Below are 20,981 nucleotides of genomic sequence, written 5' to 3'. Positions count from 1 at the left end.
ACTGCGTTCCAGAACATAAAGTGTGATATTTGCCATTTAGTTCCAGTCCATTTCAAAAGTACATTTCACAATCTCAATCTTCATATCCAGTTAGTTACTTTTGAATTATAGGCACTGTTGTAATGTAGGAAAAACAGCAGCCAATTTGTACACCACAAAAAAAAAACAAACAACAATGATGTGAATCATCCCATATTCTGATTTGTTTTTGTTGAGGGATAGTTAGCCAGCGTAAAATCTCTTGTTCTTCACTGTCATGGGATCAGTCGTGTCTACCTGAAAGGGCAAGACAGGGCTTGGCTTGGCCTTTCATTTGAAGGTTGACATCTGACAGTGCAGCACTATGGGTCATCCTAACTCTATCATCCCACAAACAATGTCCCTCTCCCAAGGACTGCAGTGGTTCAAGAAGTAGTTCACCACCACCTTCTCAAAGTCAGAAGTCACACAACACCAGGTTATAGTCCAACAGGTTTCTTTGAAATCGCAAGCTTTCAGAGCGTAGCCCTTTGAAAGTGTTGGACTATACCTGGTGTCATCTGACTTCCGACCTTGTCCACCCCAGTCCCACACTGGCACCTCCACATCATAACCACTTTCTCGAAGGCACTTAGGGCAAGAAATGATGGCCAAGAAAATAAAGCCCACATGCTCTTGAATGAATACAAATTAGCTCCCATTGGATTGTGAATCAGTATTTTCTCTACGATTTCTGTATTGTGGCTTGAGCTCCTGATTCAGAGGTCAGTGTGCTGGCAACTGAACCCCAATTGGCAATATCATTGGCATGTTTAACTTTTGGGAATTTTGGAGGTGTGCACTAACAGCACATTAATATTCCTCATTGTCACAGAGAATGCTGGGAAAGCTCAGCAGGTCTAGCACTACCTGAGGAGAGAGAAACAGATTTTATGTTTCGAATCCAGTATGGCATTTCTACAGAACACCTTTTTTTAAATCAAGAAAGACAGGTTAGAATTACAGGGGAGCAGAGAAATTAAGGTGGCCAATGTCATGTTAGCAGTTCTCAACAAGGAGATCAAGTACAAATGAAGGGTCAAAAGGAAGGGTCCAGGGGAGGGAGACTATTTGGGATAGGCGAAAGGGTCTGTATGTGGAAAGATGGGATTCCTGTCCATAGAAATGGACAAACAGATGAAGACAACAGGAGAAGAGTTCAGCATCATTTCATGTCTGAAATACAGGGGAGGTGTAAGGGCAATGGGCATTTTAATATTTGTATCTTAGACAAAACTATGAGAAGAGGTGACTAATGTGAATGTTGTGCTCTTCCCCAGCACCCCATGGTACTTTTCAACTCACTGCAACCTGTTATGGCTCAGACCATACCCCATCAAAATAGTCAGAAGATAGTCTAGACCGTAACCTTTTCTTATTTGTAAGTAAGTGTAAGGTGTTGTGTTTCAGATGTAATCTGATTGTTCACACTACCAGCTTTGAAGCACAACACACTTTATTTGTACACTATTGTCAAAATACATCAAAAGAAAGAAGAAATTGCAATAACAACTCTTTTGAAAAACTTAACAGACTAAAAGATTATTTTATTATTAACAGCAACTGTTCTAATATCATAACATCCCCGTTAAACATACCGATCGCAAAGGGCAAGTAAAGTAGATGGTCTCATGGGCAATTCTCCAGACCAAGAAGGAAAAAACATCCAGAGAAAACTCTGAGACAGAGAGTAGCAGGGAAAAATGTTCTGAAGCCTCCAACCAGTTTCAAGACACAGCAACAACCACCACTGAAAACTAAAAACTAAAAATCCTGGTTCTGTGGGAGCTTGACCCCACACATTCAGGCTGCTTCTTTCGTTCCAAGTTTAAACAAAAAAACCAAGGCCTCACAAAAGGTTTACTCTAGTGGCTCTGAGCATACTCCTTGTTACCTCTGTCTTAAAACCTCTTTTCAAAAAACAAAAAACACAAATACCTCTTAAAGTCATAATATGGTCACAAGTCCAGCTCAGGTTTATCTGCCCAGATTTGAATCCAGTGCAGGAATCAAGTGGACACTGATTGCCTCACCTTTCACTCATAGGCCTCTATACCCATGACATCTGCAGCATAAGAAGGATAAGGGAATTTTGCCTTTCAGGTACCATCTGCCTGCCCTTGTGCAATGGGTCAGCCTAACACCGGCAAGGTGCAGCAGGAGTCCAAGAGAATGGAATCTGGAATGATAGGAGGTCATTGGTGGTCACTAAGGGAAAGGTCCTTACCTGAAACCTGGGAGAGTCACAGAAAGTGGAAATTGGAGATGTCACACAGCCAGGAAATGCTTTTGCCTCTCTTAGTTACAAACATATTTTTGCTTCACCTCATTTGCACTCAACTTCTCCTGTTGCTTATTTAAGCAGTGGAAAAACTAACAGTCTCTCCACTCAGTCCATCAATATAATCACACTTGTCCTGCTAACACGCTCAAGCCTGAGCTGTACATTTAAAGATCGTGTTTATGTTCAGGTAGGTGACCAAACTATTGTTAGAAAGGAACAAAAACAAAATTGCTGGAAAAGCTCAGCAGGTCTGGCAGCATCTGTGGAGAAGAAAACAGAGTTAACGTTTCGGGTCCGGTGACCCTTCCTCAGAACCGGAACTTCCTCAGCATTCTGAAGAAGAGTCACCGGACCCGACATGTTAACTCTGTTTTCTTCTCCACAGATGCTGCCAGACCTGCTGAGCTTTTCCAGCAATTTTGTTCTTGTTCCTGATTTACAACATCCGCAGTTCTTTTGGTTTTTATTGTTAGAAAGGTGCAGCTTAATATTCCAGACAATGGGAAGGCAGCTGGAACTCGGTAAGTATGGCTTTCAGCTGAATATAATGGATCATGTATATCAGCGAAGTTTAAATCACTCCTATCAATTTTAACTGATACATTTAACATGTTGCAAGAGAGCACCCAGAGGAAATCACAGGGTATGAGTGAGGAGGAGCAAATGGAGAAGGTACAGGTGTACCTACTGGCTGGGTCATTGGCTTCACATAAATCCTGTTCACCCACCTGTACTAAGACTATGTACACTTGTAAGTAAGCAGTACCTCAATTGGTGAATTCATCATGAAAACCCATGCCTCAAATCTATCTCCTGAGATGCATGGAGTTAGCCGGTCTCAGCTACTATGCTGCTAGAACCAATGTAATTTGCCTGAGAGATCTTTGGTTATGAGGGAAAATGTCAGCCAGACAGTCTTCCCATTGAACACTCTGACCCTGCCAATTGGCTACCATTGACCCAGGAAGCAGGTGGAATGATGTTAACTTGACATTGCAATGGTATGTGAACACTTTGGCTTGTACCTCAAGCATCTGTTGAACTATTGCTTTTGATGTTGTTCTGACATTCATATTCAGAATGAATCCAAACACTTTAGATCTCCCAGTGTAACTGCTGCATATGAATTCCTTCAGTCAATATGTTAAATGTCACATCTTCCAACTGCTTGCAGCTGATATCATCTGTTCTTTGAAGGTTGGAGATCTCAGGCATAGATAAGGATCGGTGGAAAGCATTGTGGGGAGTTAACTGATAGGCAGCATAGCATAACAGTACTTCTTGAAGTGTTATCACACTAACTCTCAAACACATCTTTGACTGGTGACTGAGATGACCTTTACTGCTGACTGAGCCAAAACAACAAGTGTTATACAAACCTATAAACAGATGCACAAACCAAACTACCCACAAATACACACACACACGTACACACACACAAACTCCGAACAGAGAAACAAAGGGAATTAGGGGTGCAAATATTAAAATCACATAAAGGCAACACACATTAATGAGATCATAAGAAAAGCTATCAGGCTTCATATTTAGTTCTCAAGGGCTTATTTGAAAAGCAGAGAAACTACATGAAACTTAGGCTTAACCTTGATTACTGTATGTTGAGGACGGGGGCAGGTCTGGTGTCCACTTTATGGAGAAGTAGCACTGCAGAAGTTGTCAAAAGGATTCACAAAGATAATAGCCTAGTTAAGAAGATGTACTGCTTGGGAAAGAATGAACATGAGGAGATGGACTGGGGAGAGTACACATGATTGCAGCTCACTCTCCTGCAACACCCACCTGGAGACCACGCTCTTCTCCAGACCGCAGTGACTTCTGCCTCAGTGCAAAATACCATAAGACCATAATATGTGGAAGCAGATGTAGGTGACTCAGCTCATTGAATCTGCTCCATCATTCGGTGAGATCATGGTTCCTCTACATCACTTCCCTGCCTTTCCCCCATAACCGTTGAGTCCCCTAGTGATCTATCCAGTTTAACCTTGAACACACTTCACAACCCTCAACAGCCCTCTGTGGTAAAGAATTCCACACTATACTCAGTGAAAAAAAAATCCTTCTCTTCTCTGTCCTAACTGGGTGATTGCTAACTCTGAAGTTATGTCTCTGGTTCTTGACTCTGCCACAACAACAAAAAAAAACAACCTCTCCACATCTACCTTGTCAGCTAACTAAATATCTTTTATGTTCCAATAAGGTCACCTCCCATTCTTCCAAACTCCAATGAGTACGGCCCCACTACTCAACCTCTCCTCATAGGAAAATCCCTCCATACTTGGAATCAATATAGTGAACTTTCTCCAGATTGTGTTCAAGGCCAGTATGTTTTTCCTTATGTAAGGGATGAAAACAGTTCGCAGTATTCCAGGTGTGGTCTAAATACCTCCTTTTATAAGTTCAGGAAGACCTTTCTATTTTTATGCTCCATTCCTTTCAAAATAAAAGGCACATTCCGTTTGTCTTCCCTAATACCTGTTGAACCTATCTGATAGCATTTCCTGATTTATGCACTTGAACACCCAAATCCCTCAGTGCTGCAGCTTTTTGCAGTCTATTCCCGTTTCAGTAATATTCAACTCCCCTGTTCTTCCTGCTAAAGTGCATAAACTCACATTTTTCCATGTTATTTTCCATCTGCCAAGTTTTGCCCACGCCCTTGACCTATCCATATTTCTCTGGAGACTCTTTGCGTTATCATTATCACTTGCCTTCCCATTTATTCTTGAGTCATCACAAACTTGGCAAGAATAAATTGATTTCCCTCATCCAAGTATTTCATACATATTGTGACTAGCTGTCACAGCTAAACCCCCACTTCTTGATACAGGAATATGTTGACAGGGATAGTGCAGTTGAATGAATGATTTTTATGAATGATTTTTTATAGTCTTGTGTATCTTACAGAGAGAAATACAATAAAATATAGTGAAAAGCTTTCATTCATCCCCACAATATGGCACTATTTTGATAGCTTAAGGTTAAGAGAAAAATGAAAAGATATACTTTAAAGAGAAAGCCAAAAGAACTGTGGATGCTGTAAATCAGGAACAAAAACAAAGTTGCTGGAAAAGCTCAGCAGGTCTGGCAGCATCTGTGAAGGAAAAAACAGAGTTAACATTTCGGGTCCAGTGACCCTTCCTCAGAACCCAGTTTAAAGAGAAGTCCATCAACATTTTAATTCTGAGCCATCACATCCTCGCCAGAGCCAACTACCGTCAAAGTTTCCATTCATGAGGGACCATCCTTTGCTGCTGGGCTGATTCAACTCCTCCATCGCCTGCGCTGGACCCATTAACATCGGAGTCTCTAGCCACAGCCCACTTTGTCAATATTGCCGTGATGCCCTTCTGACACCGCTTCACTGCCACCAGTGCCAGAGCCAACCAGCGACAAAGTTGCCAATCCTCAGGTGCCATTGCTCGCCATTGGGCATACCTCACTGACATCAGCTCAGGGCTCACTTGGGTGTACGCATATAAGGAATACTGAAAGTTAGCATACAGATACCACAAGCACTTAAGAAGGAAAATAGCATATGGGCCTATATTGCAAAGGAACAAGAGTGTAAGAATAACAAGTCTCACTCCAGTTGTTTAATGGGTTGGTGTACAGTTTGGTCTCCATATTTAAGGAAGTATACAATTGTCTTGGAGACAGGACAGTGAAGGTTTGCTTGACTGGTCCCAGAGTGAAAAGATTGTCTTACTGATGAGAGGCTAAGTAGATTGTGCTGGTATTCTCTGGTACTTACAAGAATGGAGGGTCATATCATTGAAACATGCAAGATTCTGAAGGGAGTTAACAGATTAAACAGTGAGACATTGTTAGATACTTTGTCCCGGGTAGAGATTCTAGAACAGAGGACAGAGTTTTTGGAGGCTGTTCTTTTAAGAATGAGACAAAATGAATTTCATTACTTGAAATGTAATGAGCTTTTGGGATTCTTTATCCCAGATGTTTATGAATTCTCTATTGTTTAATATAGTTAACTTATTAATTAGGAGCCGTAAAGGCCACTCAGTTTCTCAAGCCTATTCCCCCATTCAATAACAACATGGCTGATCTAATTACTCTACGTTCTTGCTCACCTCAAATAACCTTTCACCCTTGGCAAATCATGAGGTCTAATCAAGGATCTGAACATGGCACCAATCACATACCAATTCAATCCATGACCTAAAGTGGCAATTATACCTCAGAATCAATAAGGAAGCCACTGGAGCTGAAATTGACACATTTGTCGCCTCTCAGGGAATCAAGCGATGTGGGAACCATCAAGAAACCAAAACTGAATGTGAAGAACAGCCATGATCATAATGATTGGTGGCCCAGGTGCAATAGTTTATATGGTCTACACCTGCTCCTATTTCTTATACTCCGATGTTTTTATGATATATTGATAGGTTTTGATGAAGAGAGATGGAAGGAGGTTTGTGCACAGGAAGATTGATGTGTTCCTGTGCTGTCCGATAAATGGAACACATACGGATCATCAACGTGACCTTTATGCATAGGGCTGGTAAAAGGTTCAAAAGAATCTTCACTTCATTAAGTGAGTAGATGCTAACCCATTTCGAACAGGGCCCAAGGACAAGTAACTCCAACAAATTCTCTAAACCACACAAAATCACATCAACTAAGACCATGTGATCTTTGGGACTGTCTGTGCCTGTGTGTATGTGTGCGTGTGTGCGCATGTGTTTGCGTGTGTATGTGTGTGTGTGTGTGTCTGTGTGTGTGTGCATGTGTGCGTGACTGCATGACATATGCTTACATCCAACTCTCACAGATGATGGACACCGACAAATGTAAAGGCTGGGTCAGCCGTCAGCTTTTATGAGCTACACTTAGAGACGCGTGTTATTCTGTGAGTGAAACCTAGTGCCTATGGCAAGTTTCTTAATTGGTTGATAAAATTTGTTTCCATTTTATACCATCGTATCTTTCCCTAGACACTGGCCATTCTCTTACACCTTGTGTATTTTACAGGTGAGCTGAGGTAGTAGGAACTGCAGACTATTTTACTACGCTGTTCTCTAGGAAGAAGATCTTGGGTACCAGGGGCGGCTATTAAAATCCTCGAGCTTTTTTCACCTCTCAACAAGATCAAGACAAATCTGTGCTTTTTCCTCACATCCCCATACCTTTGGACAGCAGACTCTGACAAAATCAGCTCAACCTCGCTACTACTCTGCCTCTCAACTCCTATATGACTGCTAAATTCTCAGACTGCCTATCAGGCATCCAATGCTATGTGAACAAAAATTCACTACATTTAAATATTGGATCAATATTTTTGATCCCTACTCCAAACTGGATTCTCTAGCTATCTACACCATCCCTATCACTGGGAACAGTCCAAGATAAAGGAACTCCATTCACAACCTTGGTGTCACATTGATGCTCAGGTGAACTTCCCTCCTCATTTTTACTACCTCATGAGGACAGCCTATTTCCATCTCCATAAAATTGCACAACTTCACTCCAACTCGGTTTGTCTGCTGCTAAACATCACCCATGATTTTGTTTCCTCTGGACTTAACTATTCCAATGTACTCTTGAATGTTCTCCCACATTCTGTCCTCCATAAACATTAGGAGGTCTACTTTGTGACTTTGCTACCCATATCTTTACTTGTACCAAGGCCTGTATTTACTCCTGTATTTCCTGATCCAGACTGACCATGGGTCAAACAAAGTCTTAAATTTAAGATTTTCAACTTAGTTTTCACTTCACTACGTGGCTTCCCCAAATCTAATGCTGCCATCTCCTCCAGTACAACTTTCCATATAACTTTTCACCTCTAAATCTGGCCTGATTTTAATTGTAAACTTTAAACAGACTCATTCTTAGAATTGTGCTGTGAAAAAAGATTAAACAAACTGGGTCTGCATTCTCTGGAGTTTTGAAGAATGAGAGGTGATCTCATTAAAACTTACAGAATATTTAAAAAGTAGATGCACGTAAAAAGGTTTCCTTGACTGGGGAGACCAGAATTCGGAGACACACTTAGGTCTGAGATGAGGAGGAATTCTTATACTCAGGCAGTTGTAAATCTTTGGGATTCCCTAGCCCAGAAGGCTGTGAAAGCTTGGTCTTTCAGTCTGTTTAGTGTAGAGATTGATAGGTTTCTGATTACCAGAGATGTACAGGTTGTGGGGATGAGGAGGGTGAAAGGCAGTGACGTGTTTCATCAATTATGATCATATTAAATAGTGGAGCAGGATTGATGAGCTGAATCATCTGCTCCTGTTCTAATGTTCCTGTCAGTTTCACCATTGGTTTTCATCAGAAAGCTGAGCTAAAAGGACTGGAAGCCTAATTGTACCTTACACTAATTAAAACAAATCTGCTGACATGTAGATGAGGATGATATGTAGAATAAGCTCCATGTGATGCAGACCAATGGCATCTAGGCCATGAGTGTATTGGCATTTGGCCTGTGAACAAGGTACCCTATTAGCACCAATAGCTGCCAATAGACCAATGTCTGAGAATGGCTTTGTTTAATAATGGTTTGAGCAAGAGTAAGTGAGGATAACCATCCACATTTTCTTTATAATCTGTGCTGCTTGATGTAGCACAAATATAAGAATCAAACTAGGAGCTGACATTTCTGTTTGTCATGTAGGCATAGAGCAGCAAAATCAAAAGAAGCTTACTTCTTTTTCTTGACCAAAACCTCAATTTCTCTAATCATCCAGCATTCCCTACAACTACCAGCCTTTTCCATCACCCCAACAGGAACATACAGCCTCTGGATTCCTGTTATCTCACTTTTGAAGGCTTCCCATTTTCCAGCCATCCCTTTACCTCCGAACATCCACCTCCAATGAACTTTTGACAGTTCTTGCCCAATACCGTCAAAATTGACCTTCCTCAAATTTAGAACTCAAACTTTTCTATCCGATCCAACCTTTTCCATCACTATTTTAAAACCAAAAGAATTATGGTCACTGGCCCCATAGTGCTTCCACACTGACACCTCAGTCACCTGCCCTGCCTTATTTCACAAGGAAGGTCAAGTTATGCTCCTTTTCTTGGAGCTACATCCGCATACTGAATCAAAAAAATTTCTTGTACACACTTAACAAAATCCTCTCCACCCAAACCTTTAATATGTCAGTCCCAGTCTATTTTTGGAAAGTTTAAAATCCCCTACTTTAACCACCGCATTGTTTAAACTATATGGGGAGTGTGGAATGATCACTGGGGAAGAGTATAATAGCATTACAGGGAAGGAGGCAACATTACAGGGAGCATGCAGTGGAAAGTAATCACGGCACACATGCCTCTGCCTTGTGGTGGGACAATGTACAGATCAGCAGCAAAATGTTGCTGGACCGTGGGGTCAGTCTCTGTTGTGCCTGTGACAACTCTTGGAGATAGGGAGGCATGACTGATTTTGTCTGAACTGATGCTCCTGCCTTGCAGTGTCCAAGTACTCTTTTAAATATAGCAGCAGAACCTTCAGTTCAGGAAAATACCAGTGGGAGCAAGAACTTCCTCCCTGTGCCTGCTACATGGTTTGCTGAATTTGTCATGCAAGTTGAGAAGCAGAGTCTGAGTGATGTTGTTGCTAGAATACTCATCTAGACCCGGGCTCAATTTCGACCATGACAGATGGTGGAATGTGAATTCAATAAAAAAATCAGAAATCATTGTTGTTAAAAACACATTTGGTTCACTTTAGGGAAAGAAATTTGCTGTCTTCACCTGGTATGGCCTTCATGTGACTCCAGACCCACAGCAAAGTGGTAGCTTCTTAAATGGCAGAACAAGACACTCAGTTTTTTTAACCACTCAAAAGCCACTAGCCTGAATGAAACAAGACAGACCACCTAGCATCAAATTAGACACAGAAACAATGGCAAACTCAACCCCGTCAACCCTACAAGTCTTCTTTACCAACCTCGTGGGAGCATTGTCTCACAGAGTAGTCAAGAAACAGCATGACACAGTCATACTAATGGAACCATACCTTACAGGCAATGTCCCAGACACTGCCATCACCATCCCTGGCTATGTACTGTCCCAACAGTAGTGGGAGGGTTCTTAACATTGCACCAGATCAAACATGGGCAAGGAAACCTCCTACCGATTCCCACACACTGCCTCCAGCCCTGGCAGCTCAGCTGATGAATCAGATGTCCACTGAGGGTGACAAAGGTGTAGAATATACTCTGGGTGTGTGACTTCAATGTCCACCACCAAGAATGACTCAGCAGCACCACTCCTGTAAGCTGGTTTAGTCCCAGACTGAATTACGTCTGTAACAGGTGGTGAAGGAACCAACAAGGAAAATCATATTTAAACTTGTCTTTACCAGCCTGCCTTTTGCAGATGCATCTATCCATGACAGTATCAGTAGCGGTCACCATCAGCAGTCCTGCACAGTACTCCATCATGCTGTGTGGCACTAACATGTAACACCATGCTATATGGGATAGATTTCAAACAGATTCAACAACTCAAGACTGGGCAACCATGAGATGCTGTAGATGCTCATCATACTCATATAACATGGAAACACACTTTACAGTCTAACTCATCCATGCCAACCAAGTTTCCCAAACTAAAGTAGTCCCACTTGCCTGGGTTTGGCCCATATCCCTCAAAACATTTTCTATTCATGTACCTGTCCAAATGTCTTTTACATGTTGTAATAGTACCTGCATCTACTAGAATTGTACTCCACCACAATTATTAAACCCATTGCCTAGTACATACTCCACTGTACTATTACCGTCAAGCTAGGGGATCAATCCTGGTTCAATAGAGAGTGCAGGAGGGCATGCCAGATGCAGCATCAGGCACACCTAAAAATAAGGTGTTGGCCTGTTGAAGTTACAAAATAGGACTACTTACATGCCAAACAGCAATTGTTAGAGGTAAACCTGATTAGACCCAAGCTCTGCAGTTCAGTTGTGAATTTTGGCAGACAAACTACTCACTGGAAAAGGAGGCTCCACAAATATCGCCATCCTCAATGATGCAAAACCCCCAACGCATTGGTACAAAAGACAAGGCTGGAACATTTGCAACAATCTTCATCCAGAAGTATTGCGTGGATAATCCATCTTGGCCTCTTCCAGAAGTCCCTGGTCTTCAGCCAATTCAATTTAGCCACTCCAGAGATGTGCAGGTCAGGTGGATTGTCCATGCAAAATTACCCATAGTGTTCAGGGATGTGTAGGTTAGGTGCATTAGCTATGGGAAAAGCAGGGTTACAGGGATAGAGTAGGAGGGTGGGTATGGGAGGGAAGCTGTTCAGAGGGTCGGTATGGATATTTTGGGCCAAATGGCCTGTTTTGACTCTGTAGGGACTCTATTCTATTCAATATTTCAGTCCACATGATATCAAGAAACAGTTGGAGATACTGGATACTGCAAGTACTGTGGGCCTGGACAGCATTTCTGCAATTGCACCGAAGATGTGTGCTCCAGAACTTGCCAACTCCCCTCGCCAATCTGTTCCAGTACAGCTATAACACTGTTAATTACCCAACAAGGTAGAAAATTGCCCAGGTATGTTCTGTACACAAAAAGGCAGGGGAAATCCCACCTGGCCAATTACTGTCCATCTGTCTACTCTCGATCATCAGTAAAGTGATGGAAGATGTCATCAACAGCACGATCAAACAGCACTTGCTCAGGAACAACCTGCTCAGTGATGCCCAGTAAGGGTTCTACCTGGGTCGCTCAATACCTGATGTCATTACAGCGTTGGTTCAATAATAACAAAAGAGCTGAATTCCAGAGGTGACGTAAGAGTGACAGCCTCTGATGTCAAGGCTGCATTAACACAATGTGGTATCAAGGAGCCCTCGCAAAACTAGAGTTAATGGGAATCAAGGGGAAAACTCTTCACTGGTTGGAGCCTGGCACGTAGGAAGATGGTTGTAGTTGTTGAGGCCAGTCATCTCCACTCCAGGGCATCACTGCAGGAGTTCTTCAGGGGAGAGTCCTCGGCCCAATCAGCTTCAGCTGCTTCAGAAATGACCTTCCCTCCATCATAAGATATGGAGATGTTCACTGATAACTTTATAATGCCCAGTAAATACTGTAACAGTCGATGACCAAATGCAGCAAGATCTGACTAATATCCAGGCTTTGGCTGACAAATGACAAGCAACATTCATGCCATACAAGCGCCACACAATGACAATTTCCAACATAAGAAAATCTAACCATCGGCATCCTTGACAGACGGTGGTATTCCCATCACTGAATCATCATCTATCAATATCCTGGGCTTTGTCATTGACAGGAACTGAACTAGATTAATCATGCTGTGGCTACAAGAGCAGATCAGAGACTAAGAATTCTGCAGCAAGTAACTCATCCCCTGACTCTCCAAAGCCCGTCTGCCATCTACAAGGTACTAATCAAAAGTGTGATGGAATACTCCCTACTTATCTGGATTTGTGCAGCTCCAACAACAGTCAAGAAGCTTGACACCATCGAGGGCAAAACAACCTGGTGGATTGGCACCACAGTCTCAAATATTCAGTTCCTCCACCACCAATGCTCAGTATTAGCAGTGTATGCCTCCTTCAAGATGCATTGCAAAAATTCACTGATGCTATTTAAACAGTATCTTCCAAATGCATGACCACTTCCACCTAGAAGAACAAGGGCAGCAGATGCATAGGAACACCCCCACCTCCAAGTTCCCTTTCAAGCCGCTCACTATCTTGACTTGGAAATATATTACCACACCATCAGTGTCATCTGGTCAAAACGCTTGAATTCTATCCCCAGCAGCATTGTGGGTCTACTTACACTATATGGAATGTTGTGATACAAAAAGGCAATTAAGGATTCCAAAAAATGTTAGCCTTAACAGTGATATCCACATCCCATGAGGGAATAAAAGAACAGAATTAATCCTCATCACACTCAGTCCCATTGTCTGGAATTCCATATCTGCTATTTTAATCACAGCCATCACAAAGTATTCCAGTGAACCAAACTTCCTTTGACACCCATTGTCAACAATTGTTGATCAGAGTGTAGAATATTACCATCACCCAAATTTAAACAGTTTCATTGCCAAATGTTGCTTAGATGTAGCAACACATGTGGGATTAAATAAATGTTTTGTTGAGCATTTCCAAGTTTTTTTTTGTATGGACTGTTTCTGAATGGCGATTGAATGGACTATGGTATCGGGATTTAAGGTTATTTTTATCTGAGGTTGTAAAAATCCTGATCCAAGAATATCTTGATCAAGCAGACCATTTTTTTGGCAAGCTGGTTGTAATCTTATCAAGATTCAGCTGTTTTTACTTTGATTGTAACTTACAATTTGTGCTCTGTGAAATTCCCAACAGAGCAGAGGTATTTAATTTCCCATTATTTCAGCCAATTTCCTCAGCTGTGTAGAAACAATGTAAGTCACATGAAGAGACAAAGCATATTTACAACAGCTTTGCACACAGCCAGTCCACTTGCGATCGATCAGTGACAATGGAACTGTTCACATTGGTCACAGCTTGGCTCAGTTAGTAACACCTTTAAGTTAGAAGATAATGGGTTCAAACCCGGTAATGGGATATAGTCCAGCCTGATCACCACTACCACACTGAGGACCACTACACTACCAGATGTGCCATCTTTCATTTGCGGAGCCAAGCAAAAGCTAGTTGAATGGTAAAAATCCCATGGTACAACATTCCTTCCTCAATCAATCGATATCATCCCTGGAAACCCTGATTATCTGCACACTGATTTGCTAGTTTCCTATGTAACAGTGCCCACATGAGAGGACAGTAGTTTGTTAAGCCTTACAGACATCGCAGTGGGAGTGAAACCATCTACTGGTGTCACCTCACCTGCTCTCACCAACTACCCCAAATAAATGTATCAGAAATAGCTTATGGAAATTTTGCTGCTTTTTCACTGCTGACTGCAATCAAGTTATGTGCTTGTTTGATGAAATATCATTAGTAAGTCATTACTTAATGTCAGAAGCAAAAGTACTGATGTTTTCATGGCAAAATCATTAAAACTATAAGACGACATGTTTATAGGAAACATTTTAATATGTGTTAGATATAAACTTCCAATACTTATATCAGTATTATTCAGACAAAATTAGCAATTTTAATCTTGCCTGTGGAACTATAATTTTGCAGGTTTTTTTTGCCTGTGCAGGAGCCAGGCTGACTGTGTGGCACCATGCCAGTGGTGGGGTTAAATGTTCTGGAATGTTCTCTCATATGGCTGTGGCCATAGCATTATGCAGCAGTCACTTTCATTTTGGACCAGCACACAGACCACCGACAGGATTCTCACAGACTCTTCCATAATTTGAGAGGACTGTCAGAAGGATTTGATAGCGCACTCGCTGTGAGGGACACTGGAACCCCTGTTGTTCGGGCACTTCAAATCACAGAATAGATACAGTAAGAAGAAAGCCAGTCGGCCCATCACAGCTGTGTCAGCTCTCTGCCAGAGCATTTCAGCTTGTCCCGCTTTTCTTCATTTCCCAGACATTTGCAATTTTTTTTTTCTCTCTTCAGATAAAATGATCCAATTTCATTTTGGGAACCACTTTGCATTCGTGCACATAAAAGAGCAAAACCTGCAATTAACTGGAGCTGCTGGTACATTTTGTGGTGCCAATAAGGCACCAAACATCAGTTAACAACGAGCTTGACGCTTGCCCCACGGAGATTCACTGGGCACTTGTGCATTAGCTCCCACTCATCTCATTAGAACTTATTGAGCCTTTGAAACCCTGAGCACTCAGTTATCTGGGGAGTCAATACCTAAAGACCTGAATCACCTGTGTAGCCTCTGCCACATTCGGGGGCCACAAAAGGCATGCCTTTGGAATGCTGGAGAGACCAATTGGAGACAAACTGAAAACAGGACAACTTTTTTTTTGTATTCTGGGTTGGCAAACTGCAATTTTAGCCCAGAGATTCAAACATAGCAAAAACTGAGATGGATACGACTCCATCATGGAGAGCCAGAAAAATCACAGAACTGTCCCGTTCAATGAAAGTAGATTCTTTGCAAATTGTACCGAGATGAATCATAGCACAAACATCAATATTAGAACCCAACTTACTGTTGCTAAAATAACACAGAGGTTACAGCTTGAGAGAATGAAAAAAAAAGGTATAGAGTGCAGACAGCTATTTGTGAGCGTTAATCACAATGGGAAACAGATGTCTGGCGATTAAGAGTAGACAGGTGATGACAGAATGGCAGACTGTGCAACAAGCTTTGCTGTGAAACAAAAGGGTTGAAAGTGTTTCTTCGCCGAATCTGCACGTAGGTACAGAATGAGCAACATTCACATCACCAGCTCCTCATTAACTACAGGACAGGGAATATTCCACCCTCTAAAGAGTCACTGACCCCTACAAAGTATGGAACTAATGGATTAAACAGCCTCAGCTGACATCATGCTCAGGATAAGAGATTTCCATTTGAGTCTCTATGTGGCTTGGTATCAAATCTATTCTGAATACAGAATATTCTGCTGCAAATCACCTTGACCCAATTTCCTATATTAAAGGTGGTATATAAATGCAAGATGTTGGTATTGAAGCATACGAGTTTTTCAGGAGACTTGGCGGAGTAGATGCAGAAAAGTTGTTTCCCCTTGTGTCAGAATCTAGGACCAGAGGGGAATAATCTCAGAATAAGGGATCACACATTTAAAACAGAGATGAGGTACACTTCCTTCTCTCAGAGGGTAGTGAATCTATGGAGTTCTTTATTTCACAGGGCTGATGAGGCTGGGTCTTTGACTATATTCAGGCTGGGTTTGACAGATTTTTAATCAGCAAGAGAATTAAGGGTTATGGGGTAAAAGGCAGGAAAGTTGAGTGAGAACTATCAGATCAGACATAATCTAAGTGAATGGTGGAGCAGACTTGATGGGCTGAATGGTCTACTTTGGCTCTTACGTCTTGTGAGTTTTGTGCTTGTTATTTGTATTGAATACAAGGCTTTGTGGAGCAGCTAAGCAAAAGCTGGAACACTTATATGTTATACAAGTTCACCCTGAAGGTTTTAATACTGGATTTTGATTCAGGTTAATTTTGAACGTATTAGACTGAAATATGAAGTGGAGCTGAAAGCTTCAACTCTCAGAGAAAGTGCTGCAATATTTGTTTCACTGCGGCTTGCTGATGGAACTCGAATTGGAGGCCAGTGGTTTAGTGAGGCCAGTCAACACGGCATGGCACAGGCAGCACGGTGGCTCAGTGGCTAACACTGCTGCCTCACAGCACCAGGGACCCAGGTTCGATTCCACCCTCGGGTGACTGTCTGTGTGGAGTTTGCACGTTCTCCCTGTGTCTGTGTGGGTTTCCTCCTACAGTCTAAAGATGTATGGGCTAGGTGGCTTGGCCATGCTAAATTGTGCCTTGTGTTTAGGGATGTGTAGATTTGGTGGGTTATTGGGGACGGGTCTGGGTGGGTGTGGACTTGTTGGACTGAAGGGCCTGTTTTCAAACTGTAGGGTTTCTATACAAATAAAATCGCAAGGTCAGAGAGTGGATGTAGAAGGTCTTGTAGTTGACCTGTTCAATGAAGGATTGACAGTGGTGCTATACTTTGTGCAGAAACTTTTGGGGATTTTCCAGTTCTACTTGCAACTATACATGAGCTTTTCTGCTAAGGATGGCGCTGAATTTGATGTTGGATTAACTGTTTAGGATGGTATATATCAGTCATCATCAAGGAGCCTAGCCATTTTCCTATTAAAACACACTGCATGTATATCTCACCAATGGAAACCTTATACTGACCAAGCATTATGGATTTCATAAGTACAGTAAGGACTGCATTGAAGACAAAGAATCAGAAGATAACTTAATGTGACAGGGAACCCAGCCAGAGTTTTTCAGACTTATTTTTGCCCAAATATACAAATACTTTTTATCAGCTTTTATTAAATGAAGGGATCCAGTCCTCTTTAATGGAAAAGAACATGCATTTATTTCTCTTATAGTTGGCCTTTACTGTGAATTAATCATGTTGGAGATGCAATCACTGTCAATCGCATAACAGGCTTTACACATAAATTAATCTGTTGGAAAACATGGGTGATTTACTGGTAACGCAAAAAGAAACCATAAATAATATGGATATAAAAAACAAATAAAAGTAATCATGATTGTTATGTTGGCAAAGGGAACAGCTCATTAATGCCTATAGGATCTCACAATCAACTATGTAATCAATAACGCCTTCAGTTGTTTCAAGCAGTTGTTGTTGAGAAAGGGCCATCAATTGACATGATTGGGATCTGAAAGAATATTGATCGGAATGCCAGGAGGGCCAAGAGGATCCATGTTCAAGTCCCAACCTCCCTGGATGTGTGCCTCAGTATGTTTGAACAGGTTGATTAAAATAGTTAAGTGGACATAATCTCTCACAATACTACTTTCCTAGAGCACTGCACTGACCTGAATAGATTGGAGCTTGGAACTATACACTCTGAGTAAACAAATTAAGAGAAACCTGACAAAGGCTCACTCAACCTGAAACATTAACTCTGTTTTCTCTTCACAGATGCTGCCAGACCTGCTCAGCTTTTCCAGCAATTTCTGTTTTCAAAACAAATTAAGAGTGCTACCTGAACATCCTTGCATACTTTTTCATGTTGCTCTGTTTACAACCTCAAGCTTCCTAAAACACTGAACAGTTAATTAAATCCTTTTGAAATGTATGAAAGCAACAGCAATTAATTTGTGTATCAATATCTCAACAACTAAGAATGAGATAAATATGTTGATAATCACCAAATTGCAGTGAGGAATAAATATTAGCCAACAAGGGCTTGTGACCAAGAGGTACGTTCTCCAGTTCCAGGCCAGAAGACTTGGGTTCAAATCCCATCCACTACAGAGATATATCATAACATGTGTAAACAGATTGATTAAAAATGAATTAATATTGGACCACTGTAGCAGGGAGAACTCACCTGCTTTTCCTCAAATTGTCTCATGGAATCTTTATCAGGGCAGGCAGACAACACATTGATTAAATGTGAAAGAGAAAGATCATCTGACAGTGCAGCACACCCTCAACACTGACAGTCCAACAGTGCAGCGCTCCCTCAGTACTGACCCTCCGACAGTGCGGCACTTCCTCAGTACTGACCCTCCGACAGTGCAGCAATCCCTCAGTACTTACCCTCTGACAGTGCGGCAATCCCCTGGTATGGAACCTCTGACAGTGTGGCACTCTTGCAGTCCTGACCTTCCGACAGTGCGGCACTCCCTCAACCCTGATCCTATGACAGTGCAACACTGCCTCAGCACTGACCCTCTGACAGTGTGGCACTACCCCAGTACTGGGCCTGTGGCAGTGCAGTGCTGCCTCAGCACTGACCTTCCAACAGTGGGGCACTCTCTCAGCACTGACCCTCCGACAGTGCAGCAATCCCTCAGCACTGACCCTCTGACAGTGCAGCACTCCCTCAACACTGACCTTCCAACAGTGCGTCACTCCCACTGCACTGACCCTATGACAGTGCAGTACTCCTCCTCTATTGCCCCTTCAACAATGTTACTTTGCCACAGAAAAGCCCCTTTGATCCTCCGAGGTGGGACGTACCTAATAATGCCCACATACCATGAACTTTTTCCACTGAAGGTAATTGAAGTATCAATTGTGTATTAACAGCTGTGAGATGACTCCCAGTACATTCCAGAAGAACAATCACAATACATTGATGTTGTTGAGTTTTGAGTTTGAACCTTATTTGCAAAATAATTCAGAGTCACGACTGCTTTTCAGTTCCTTCCTAATTTATAGAAGTCTTATTTGCCTGAGATAAATTGTCCGTACAAGAATTAAGGGTAATCATAAATGAAAGCTATTCATATGTTTTGGCCTTTCCTCTTCACAGATACCTGCAAGCGAGAAAAGCCTCTAAACACAGGCCTACATGTCCAGGTTATAGCCGCACTGAGAGCCTGTAGTGAGCTGGGAGAGGAAGTTGAAATCAGCTGTTTCCTTATCACCCCCAAGCAGATGCCTCAGAAAGTAGAAGCTTATGATCGAGTGTTTACTACATGTTTAGCAAATTAAAACAGGAAACAGATGCTACCTAATTAAAGCTAAAGAGGTAATGACCATTTGTTCCACCCTTTTACAGCGGGCACAGGGTCAAATCTATCAAGTATTCTCAGAGAAATGTGAGCTTCAGTGTGACTGCATTCAATTTTGTTTGAATTTGTCAGCAATAGCTAAACTTTACTTGATCTGCAGCTCCATTAAACTGATGAGAAATCTGACATTAGAAAATTATAGAAACTGTCTAATTGCACTGTGGGCTCAAAGACAAATGCTCTGCCTGAATAGTTAGGGAGGACAAAGTAAACACTGCACAATTCTGAAGGTCCTGATCTTAAAGACATGCTAAAGGGTCCCAGACTTCGTATGGTGCAATCTGAGGTGAAGACCTACTTAAGATTTGCATTCTTGACTGTAAAACCAAAGGGCAGGTTCTACTTGAAACCTGGAAGGAACAACCAAAGAACTCTCTTTTGAAGCTTGTGAACAGATAGACATCCAGTCAAAAGTCTACATCAGTCAGGTCTCTGTGTGAGGTCCAGGGTGAACCTGAGGTAAAATTTGTGGAATTGACTGAAGGGAAGGAGTGCTATAGCCACAGTGACCTGTCACTGAGGAGCCTGCAGGGGGAGTCAGTGTCAGAGCAAACACTCTTGGTAATGCTCCTGGATTAGGCAATGATAATAATTGAACGCAAAAAAACAGCATTTCCAAAACCAAGGTCATCAACACTGTGCAAAGGTTTCCCAAATGTGCCCATTTCTGTGAAAGCACAGTGACAGCCTCCGAGTCTCCCTTAACTTGGTCAGCCTTCCATATCCACTGGCGAATAGAGGAAAAATGACTCCTTTTAACTTGGTGAAATTAAGAAAGCCTCAGAGTTGGGAGTCAGCAGCCCAACAACCTCCATTTCCTTTGGTCACTTTAAAAGAGGAAATGTCCTTCCAACCTTTCTGAAGCCAGGACCAGAAATACTGGATACTAAATCAAAGAAGACCTTATTAGGAATCTACTGAAAGATGGGTTTTGTTGTGTGGAGCCTTGGAGCAGATGAATATGGAGGGATTTGGGAAGTGAATTCTAGAGCTGTAGACAGCTCTGAAATACAACAGGCTGCAGTGGGGTAAGAGGGAAGGGTGTTACACAAATGATCAGAATTGTGGGAACAAAGAGCTTGGTGTGGATGGAGTCAATTACTGAGTTCAAGAGAGGGACGACCATTATGAATTTGGGTGATAATAGAGATCAGCACAGAAAGAGATGATGGGCAGCTAGAAGATGATGCCAATCAGGTGGTGATACCACTAGGCCAAGGTTAATATTCTGGAAATATGTGTTCAAATTGCACCACAGCCGCTGTTGGAAATTAAATTCCATCAACAGTACTGAAAGATAGTTTCAGTGATGGGAACCATAATGCCGTCAGTGATTGTTGGAAAAGCCCACTCGCCCTTTACAGAAAGAAATTTGCCATCCTACCCGACATGTGACTGCATTCCCAGAGCAATTGGAACTGCCCTCTGAAAGGGCCCACCAAGCCTTTCATTTCAAGGGCAGTTAGGGAATGGACAAAAAAAAATTCTGGCCTTGCCAGCAATGCCCACATCCTGTC

Source organism: Rhincodon typus, chromosome 32, assembly GCF_021869965.1.
Source record: "Rhincodon typus isolate 14 chromosome 32, sRhiTyp1.1, whole genome shotgun sequence".
Classification (NCBI taxonomy): domain Eukaryota; kingdom Metazoa; phylum Chordata; class Chondrichthyes; order Orectolobiformes; family Rhincodontidae; genus Rhincodon; species Rhincodon typus.
The sequence above is the reverse complement of the archived record's forward strand: the minus strand, read 5'-3'. Positions refer to the sequence as shown.